Source organism: Electrona antarctica (genome assembly GCF_951216825.1).
Source record: "Electrona antarctica genome assembly, chromosome: 21".
Classification (NCBI taxonomy): domain Eukaryota; kingdom Metazoa; phylum Chordata; class Actinopteri; order Myctophiformes; family Myctophidae; genus Electrona; species Electrona antarctica.
The window spans coordinates 4,857,787-4,867,704 of NC_136802.1; positions in this window are offsets into that span (position 1 = coordinate 4,857,787).

Below are 9,918 nucleotides of genomic sequence, written 5' to 3' on the forward strand. Positions count from 1 at the left end.
GGCCCATTAAGTTATTGTGAAACATCTTGCTCCATTAGCCTAGGAAATGTGTGAAATGGCACGTAGGGACAGACCCCACAAAAAGACCATCCCCAAAAGAATCGGCGAGCGCTATGCACACGCGTGCACACACACACACACACACACACACGTGCCCTTTTGTTGCGCTTGGGCCCCTGCCCCGTCAGTGCTCTCTGCACGTCGGCCCTGCCTAAATGGAGTTATCTCAAGTGCCCTGTTCTGTTCTCCCCCCAAACCATGCAAGGCACCAAACTTTGGGGTTCAGTGTCTTGCTCAAGGACACTTCTTGAAATCGGGAACCTTCCGGGTCCAAGACTGAAACTGTACCTCCTGAGCCCTATATAGCATGATGCAACCCCCGATTAAAATGCACGCATGCGTGACGGTCTTCTGATGTTTTACATAATGCTCTGAGATCGTTTTACATGAGAGACAAGGGAAGGAGGAAGATAAAACAAAGAGTCTTATGACATGAAGCGTGTAAAGAGGGATTACATCAAGCTGCAAGGAATCAAGGAATCAAGGCAAATGATTGATTGAAATTCACGCTTTAAACAGGTTGGTTTATTGGCCTTACAGTGACAGCCCACTTCTGTCATAGAATGCTTCTATTTGTAGTAGTAGTACTATAATAGTAATAGGCTAAAAAGTATAATAATAATGAATGAAGTAGCCTATTATTTCATGTGTATATGGACCTCAAAGAGATTTACGGCATTGTGCAACAATAGAGCCTAAAACTACGTCATCCTAAACGTTTTCAAAAAGGAATGAGTTGTTAAAAATGTTGGGAAAATAATAATCAAATAAAGGCCTATCTTGCGTGGCCCACATTTCTAAAGTATAATATCAATGTGTTGTGTGTTTGGGTTTCAACACAAGCCTGGTCAAGGTGGATTTCACCCTGCTGTAAATAACTAGCCCATTTGACTGTATTTTGTCAAACAATGTTTGTCAAACAATGTTAAACAATGTTAAACTCACTTTGCCACTCGATTTGCCATTGACTTTATGCATGCGCACAGCCTCTATAGGCCTATGCAGGCTAAGGATGTTTCAAAGCAGGTAATGCAAATGGTCATATTTGCATATTAGGCCTACACTTTTTCTACTACACACATAAAACATAGAAATTCACTCATGAAAACATTCTATCCATTTAACCATGTTGTTGTTGTTTAAGTAAAATGTCATTGTTTGGTGTTCATTATTGTATTTGAGGAAAGTAAAAGGACCAGAGGTTTATTTGCATGCAATGTTCTTGAATCTTGTTATATTTTCAGTTCTACAAGTTAAGACAAACAGCGCCTCTCAGTGGCGGCATCGTTTATCATGTTTTGCCAGCTCTTTCTGTTCTTCAGTGTTTCGTCAGGTAAGTAGCTAGCATAGGCTACAACATTCATGGCCATTTATTTACATAAAGAGAAAATCCACCCCAAAACAGATTTTAGCTGGCATTGTGCTATTCCAAAGATCCTACAATACTGTCTCCATAAACTCAAAATCAGACTTGAATTTAGAGATGCAATCGATGTGTACAAATTTGAAAGAAATCCAATGAAACATATCCTTTAAACTAAAGGATAATGTCGGGGCATTCCTTCCACATAGGTAGGTGGCAGAGTATTTTCCCATGTTTGTTCAAAATGTGGGTATACCAGCAAAGATGGTCTATGTATGAAGATGGGTGAACTTCATTGGAGCCACTAGAGGCGAAATGATACACAAAGCCTACAAATGGTCTCCTAAATATAGTAGGCGTGGTTTGCTCCCCCCCCCCCCCCCCCCTCTCCCAGGCTGACAACACTGACAACGTCATGTGGATGAGCATTGAGAGCATGGCAAATGTCATGATTCCCATATCCCAAATCAGCCCCCACCAACCAAAAGTCTAAGACAGTTATAGAAAAATATATTATTAAGCATTGGAACACACATTTTATTTCACTTTAAATATGTCCATTCATTTCACGTTATAATATTCACACATCTTAAATATGGGGCCAGAGGCCCCTATGTGTTGTCCGTCAAATTGCAGATGGACAGAGAGAGGCTTCCGGACTCATCTCAAATCTCGCGAGAGTTTGAAAACATGCAGTCAGGGTGGTATAAATGGCACATTTATATAGCGCCTTTATGCAAGGCGATTTAAATAGATTACATTCGCCCATTTACGGCAGAGGAAACCATGCAAGGCACCTGCACATCGGGAGCAATTAGGGGTTCAGTGTCTTGCTTGACACTTCGACACTAACTCTGGGGGAGCCCACACTGGGATCTGTTTTTCCTTAAAAAAATGTGCAGATGGGTCCCAGATTGGGTGAAAAGAAGCGGCTTGGACTCCTCATGCATAGAAAGAGGCATGAGGTCAGTCCGTTGCTCTCCCCAGGTTGGCAGAGGGAGTGTAGCACCCAGGATTACATTAGATATCAGACCCACCCTCCCTGACAGGAGCAGAGCCTGAGGATGATGGGGGATCGTCGTCAATCTCCCGCTAGGAAGTCACTGAGGTAGTTGAGCAGCTCCACAGTGGCAAAGCTCCGGGGGTTGATGAGATTCGTCCAGAAATGCTGAAGGCTCTGGGTGTTGAGGGGCTGTCTTGGTTGATACGCCTTTTCAACATTGCGTGGAAGTCTGGGGCAGTGCCGAGGGAGTGGCAGACCGGGGTGGTGGTCCCACTGTTTATAAAGGGGGAACAGAGGGTGTGTGCCAATTACAGAGGTATCACATTACTCAGCCTCCTTTCGGCCGGACCCTCCTTTCGCCAAGGTATAAAGAATAAAAAGATTGTGTCAGCATTCCACGTTGGTAGCAGATTAGTAGAATGAAAATGAGTTTTCATTCTACATTTGTGTGGTACCAGATCATGGTCGCTCCCTAGAGTTGTGGGTCTGGCTGTCACTCACTTTGGAGAAGTAGAACTAGTTAGACAGGTATGAGGGTATTGAGGGCACTGTCATTTACCATCACAACTATTAGGAGCAGTGAGCACTATTAATAAAGTGAGTGGGGAGCAGTTAGTGGTTAAGGGTCTTATTGACACACAGACCACGGCCAGGGTGAGAACTGGACACCTTTCTGTTTCCCAGACTAGCCTCTCTCCCACAACACTAGTGGTCCTTGACTTCCCTCTCCATCCGTCTACTTTTACCCTGTCCTCAGCATCTGAGACTTCTACCATCGAACCCGAGGTGACCTGCTACACTTCCGATGGTAAAAACTATCGGGGGACCATTGCCTGGACGATCTCTGGCGAAACGTGCCAGAACTGGTCGGCCCAGACACCTCACGGACACAGCTACCTGCCCGAAAAGTACCCACACGCGTAAGAACACCCTGCAAAAATGTCTGTCTGTCTGTCTGTCTGTCTGTCTGTCAGTAATACTGTACCTACATTTTTGTCAGCGGCCTGGACGGGAACTACTGCCGTAATCCAAGCGACGCAGAGATGACATGGTGCTACACCATAACAGACACACTCTGGGCCTACTGCCCGGTGCCCAGATGTGAAGACGCTCCCAGGCCAGGTAGCTGTTACTGTTTACAGAGAAACTGAGTTTAGCTCCAGTAGATGTGGACGTTCCCAGGCTTACCGTTTACTGTTCTGTTATTGAGCATCAGTAGCATCCAGTCTGGATTAGTGCACCTCACTGTACACGTGTGTGTGTGTGTGTGTGTGTGTGTGTGTGTGTGTGTGTGTGTGTGTGTGTGTGTGTGTGTGTGTGTGTGTGTGTGTGTGTGTGTGTGTGTGTGCGTGTGTGCGTGTGTTTCTCAACAAAGTCTGCTCAAATAATCGTCAGGTAAGTAGCTATCATAGAGGCTACAACATTCATGGCCATTTATTTACATAAAGAGAAAATCCACCCCAAAAACAGATTTTAGCTGACATTGTGCTATTCCAAAGATCCTACAATACTGTCTCCACAAACTCAAAATCAGACTTGAATTTAGAGATGCAATCGATGTTTACAAATTTGAAAGAAATCCAATGAAACATATCCTTTAAACTAAAGGATAATGTCGGGGCATTCCTTCCACATAGGTAGGTGGCAGAGTATAGGAATGAGTATTTTCCCATGTTTGTTCAAAATGTGGGTAGTACCAGCAAAGATGGTCTATGTATGAAGATGGGTGAACTTCATTGGAGCCAGCCAGGGTGGTATAAATGGCACATTTATATAGCGCCTTTATGCAAGGCGATTTAAATAGATTACATTCACCCATTCACGGCAGAGGAAACCATGCAAGGCACCTGCACATCGGGAGCAATTAGGGGTTCAGTGTCTTGCTTGACACTTCGACACTAACTCTGGGGGAGCCCACACTGGGATCTGTTTTTCCTTAAAAAAAATGCAGATGGGTTCCCAGATTGGGTGAAAAGAAGCGGCTTGGACTCCTCATGCATAGAAAGAGGCATGAGGTCAGTCCGTTGCTCTCCCCAGGTTGGCATAGGGAGTGTAGCACCCAGGATTACATTAGATATCAGACCCACCCTCCCTGACAGGAGCAGAGCCTGAGGATGATGGGGGATCGTCGTCAATCTCCCGCTAGGAAGTCACTGAGGTAGTTAAGCAGCTCCACAGTGGCAAAGCTCCGGGGGTTGATGAGATTCGTCCAGAAATGCTGAAGGCTCTGGGTGTTGAGGGGCTGTCTTGGTTGATACGCCTTTTCAACATTGCGTGGAAGTCTGGGGCAGTGCCGAGGGAGTGGCAGACCGGGGTGGTGGTCCCACGGTTTATAAAGGGGGAACAGAGGGTGTGTGCCAATTACAGAGGTATCACATTACTCAGCCTCCTTTCGGCCGGACCCTCCTTTCGCCAAGGTATAAAGAATAAAAAGATTGTGTCAGCATTCCACGTTGGTGGCAGATTAGTAGAATGAAAATGAGTTTTCAATCTAAATTCGGGTGGTACCAGATCATGGTCGCTCCCTAGTGTTGTGGGTCTGGCTGTCACTCACTTTGGAGAAGTAGAACTAGTTAGACAGGTATGAGGGTATTGAGGGCACTGTCATTTACCCATCACAACTATTAGGAGCAGTGAGCACTATTAATAAAGTGAGTGGGGAGCAGTTAGTGGTTAAGGGTCTTAACACACAGACCACGGCCAGGGTGAGAACTGGACACCTTTCTGTTTCCCAGACTAGCCTCTCTCCCACAACACTAGTGGTCCTTGACTTCCCTCTCCATCCGTCTACTTTTACCCTGTCCTCAGCATCTGAGACTTCTACCATCGAACCCGAGCTGACCTGCTACACTTCCGATGGTGAAAACTATCGGGGGACAATTGCCCAGACGGTCTCTGGCGAAACGTGCCAGAACTGGTCGGCCCAGACACCTCACGATCACGGCTACCTGCCTGAAAAGTACCCACGCGAGTAAGAACACCCTGCCAAAATGTCTGTCTGTCTGTCTGTCTGTCTGTCTGTCAGTCAGTAATACTGTACCTACATTTTCAGCGGCCTGGACGGGAACTACTGCCGTAATCCAGGAAGTGAGAGAGGGCCATGGTGCTACACCATAACAGACACACGCTGGGACTACTGCCCGGTGCCCAGATGTGAAGACGCTCCCAGGCCAGGTAGCTGTTACTGTTTACAGAGAAACTGAGTTTAGCTACAGTAGATGTGGACGTTCCCAGGCTTACCGTTTACTGTTCTGTTATTGAGCATCAGTAGCATCCAGTCTGGATTAGTGCACCTCACTGTACACACTGTGTGTGTGTGTGTGTGTGTGTGTGTGTGTGTGTGTGTGTGTGTGTGTGTGTGTGTGTGTGTGTGTGTGTGTGTGTGTGTGTGTGTGTGTGTTTCTCAACAAAGTCTGCTCAAATTACAACTAGTTCAGAAATGCTGATGCTTGACGTAGAAAAGGTTTAGCATCATCATCAACACAGCCTCCATAGAGTCCCCCCCCTCGTCTCGTCTCTTAACTAAACACTCGTCTCCACAGAGTCCTCCGTCGTTCCCACAGAGTCCCCCGTCGTTCCCACAGAGCCGAAGCAGGTGTTGAAACTGAAGGTGACCCTGGACGACCCCACTGTGGACCTGAATGATCCTGCCGTGATGGAGGCCATCTTGAAACAGGTGAGTGTCTTTAGCGTAGACATATTTCCGGCTCTGGAGCATATGTGCTCAAGGGAGGGCAAAACCTTCCCCGAGATTCCTTGCGAAGCACCGAGCGCATACTATGATCCGACGGAGCATTGGTTGGAAGGAGCATTGGTCCGAGGTGCTTTGGGGGTCGGGAGAGGGTTGGGGTTAGGTTTAGGTGTGCTGCCCCGGGGGAGGTTAGGGTTAGGGTGAGGGTTTGAGGAAGGTTGTCGTTCGGACCAATGCTCCGTCGGACCAAACACATGAACCCATTTTCTTTTTGTATTGCTATTTTTATTTGCTAATTTGTATATATTTGACCTGCTTTTTTAGTTTTTCGGCACTCCGCTGCTTGTTATTTTTTGTTTTATGTGAAGCAGTTTGGGTTGCATTTTATGTACGAAAGGTGCTATATAAATAAAGTTTATTATTATAATGTCTGTTCTCTGTCTCTCAGATGAAAGAGAAACTGAAGCAGCGAGGGGTGAGTGGAGACGTCAAGCTGACATGGAAGAAGCAGCCTGGTGGAAAAGTCTTCAAAAAAGAAGGAGAAGAAAAACAGGACAAAGACAGATGTCTGAAAGTAAATGAAGAATTGTAGATATATAGTATAGTTTGGGGAAGTTTAGATTCACCTACGTTATTTACTTACTTCTGTTTTAATTTAATTAAATTGGTTGGCTATTTAAAAAAAAGCAGTTCTACAAGCTCATAGCGGACTACTATGTGCTATGATCTTGTAGATCTGCTATTTTATTTAAAAAAAATGTGTGCAAATGAGCAAATCTTTGAATATAGGCCTACTGTTTTCTTTTTCAAGCAAACATTTTTAACTCAAATCCTTGAAATGAAAAAGTGTCAAAAAAATGAAAAGCCACTAATGAAGCAACATACTATTCTCAGAAAGTTTTATTTTTAAGAAGATTCAGACGATATTTAGAATCGGGTCCTCAAGTTTTAAATCATCTTCAAGGCACAGTCCATTGTCGCACGCACGCACAGTCGCACACTCGGCACGCACACCACTCCTTCAACAACAATAGAATTCGCAATTCCCTGCCTTGACATTTTTGCATCCAGTCCAGTTTACATGATATCCAAACCAGATCTAATTTCCATGCATGTCCCTCCCGCCGCGTGCACGCAGGGCAGAGAGGACGCCCCAAGGACACACTTTAGAATCAGCTGTGGCTTCACCAGCGTTCACACAGATCAATATGACATTGATACTCAGAACAGAAACACCTTCACTGAGGTCTGTGGCTTCACCAGCGTTCACACAGATCAATATGACATTGATACTCAGAACAGAAACACCTTCACTGAGGTCTGTGGCTTCACCAGCGTTCACACAGATCAATATGACATTGATACTCAGAACAGAAACACCTTCACTGAGGTCTGTGGCTTCACCAGCGTTCACACAGATCAATATGACATTGATACTCAGAACAGAAACACCTTCACTGAGGTCTGTGTCCAACATGTCTTTAGAATCAGCTGTGGCTTCACCAGCGTTCACACAGATCAATATGACATTGATACTCAGAACAGAAACACCTTCACTGAGGTCTGTGGCTTCACCAGCGTTCACACAGATCAATATGACATTGATACTCAGAACAGAAACACCTTCACTGAGGTCTGGCTTCACCAGCGTTCACACAGATCAATATGACATTGATACTCAGAACAGAAACACCTTCACTGAGGTCTGTGGCTTCACCAGCGTTCACACAGATCAATATGACATTGATACTCAGAACAGAAACACCTTCACTGAGGTCTGTGGCTTCACCAGCGTTCACACAGATCAATATGACATTGATACTCAGAACAGAAACACCTTCACTGAGGTCTGTGTCCAACATGGCTTCACCAGCGTTCACACAGATCAATATGACATTGATACTCAGAACAGAAACACCTTCACTGAGGTCTGTGGCTTCACCAGCGTTCACACAGATCAATATGACATTGATACTCAGAACAGAAACACCTTCACTGAGGTCTGTGTCCAACACTGTGGCTTCACCAGCGTTCACACAGATCAATATGACATTGATACTCAGAACAGAAACACCTTCACTGAGGTCTGTGGCTTCACCAGCGTTCACACAGATCAATATGACATTGATACTCAGAACAGAAACACCTTCACTGAGGTCTGTGTCCAACATGGCTTCACCAGCGTTCACACAGATCAATATGACATTGATACTCAGAACAGAAACACCTTCACTGAGGTCTGGCTTCACCAGCGTTCACACAGATCAATATGACATTGATACTCAGAACAGAAACACCTTCACTGAGGTCTGGCTTCACCAGCGTTCACACAGATCAATATGACATTGATACTCAGAACAGAAACACCTTCACTGAGGTCTGTGGCTTCACCAGCGTTCACACAGATCAATATGACATTGATACTCAGAACAGAAACACCTTCACTGAGGTCTGTGGCTTCACCAGCGTTCACACAGATCAATATGACATTGATACTCAGAACAGAAACACCTTCACTGAGGTCTGTGTCCAACATGTCTTCACCAGCGTTCACACAGATCAATATGACATTGATACTCAGGACAGAAACACCTTCACTGAGGTCTGTGGCTTCACCAGCGTTCACACAGATCAATATGACATTGATACTCAGAACAGAAACACCTTCACTGAGGTCTGTGTCCAACATGTCTTCACCAGCGTTCACACAGATCAATATGACATTGATACTCAGAACAGAAACACCTTCACTGAGGTCTGTGTCCAACATGGCTTCACCAGCGTTCACACAGATCAATATGACATTGATACTCAGAACAGAAACACCTTCACTGAGGTCTGTGTCCAACATGTCTTTATGTAAACCGCATCCATAACTATATGGGCCTGTGATCATTCAGATATGCCTTAGTTTAGACCTGAGCTCGATTCTACAAAATGTTTCTGGAAAACCCTATGTTTCCATGTCAGTGGTTCTCAAACTATTTCACGTCAAGGACCCCTAAAAATAATATGTATTTGGCCTCCGACTCCAGTCTGAAAACATGTTATGTTGTTCCAGAAGCAAAGATTTGAGTTAAAAATGTTCGCTCTGAAAGAATATATATAGGCTTATATATATTCCAAATTTGCGCCACACGATTTTTCAAAAATAGCAGACCTACAAGCTCGTAGCGCAGCATTCGGTGCCACGCTACGAGCTTGTAGATCTGCTATTTTTCAATAGCTAAAGTATAACATAATGCTTAAAACACCAAAAGGGGTTCCCGTCCCAAAATGGGCTAGTGCTCGCGCTTCATATACACAGGCATGCAAGCAAGCAGGTACACGCATGCACACACATTGTGCACGCATGTGCACGCACGCACGCAGGCAGGCAAAACCAGTGCTGAGTCTTCTGAAGCAACCAGCTGGGTAAGCAGATAAAGAGAGACACCCCCTCCACCCCCACGCCCTTGACCCCCCCCTATCAGACATCACAAAAGGACACTGGACTACATGTGGTGCTTGGCTGAGGCTTATGGCAGCTTACGGAACCTATGGAAAAGGCACACTGCATGCACACGTCACGTGCACACACACATAGACACGCACGGCGCACGCACTGCACACACTCGCACACACACAGACACGCACGCACCCGCGCGCACACACACTGCACACACTCGCTTGCACACACGCATGCACACGCACGCACGCACGCGTGCACGCGCACGCACACACACACATTTATGCTTTTTATTCATGTCGGCATGGATAATTAATTACTGTAGTAGACTACATCAAGGTGAAGATAATTCA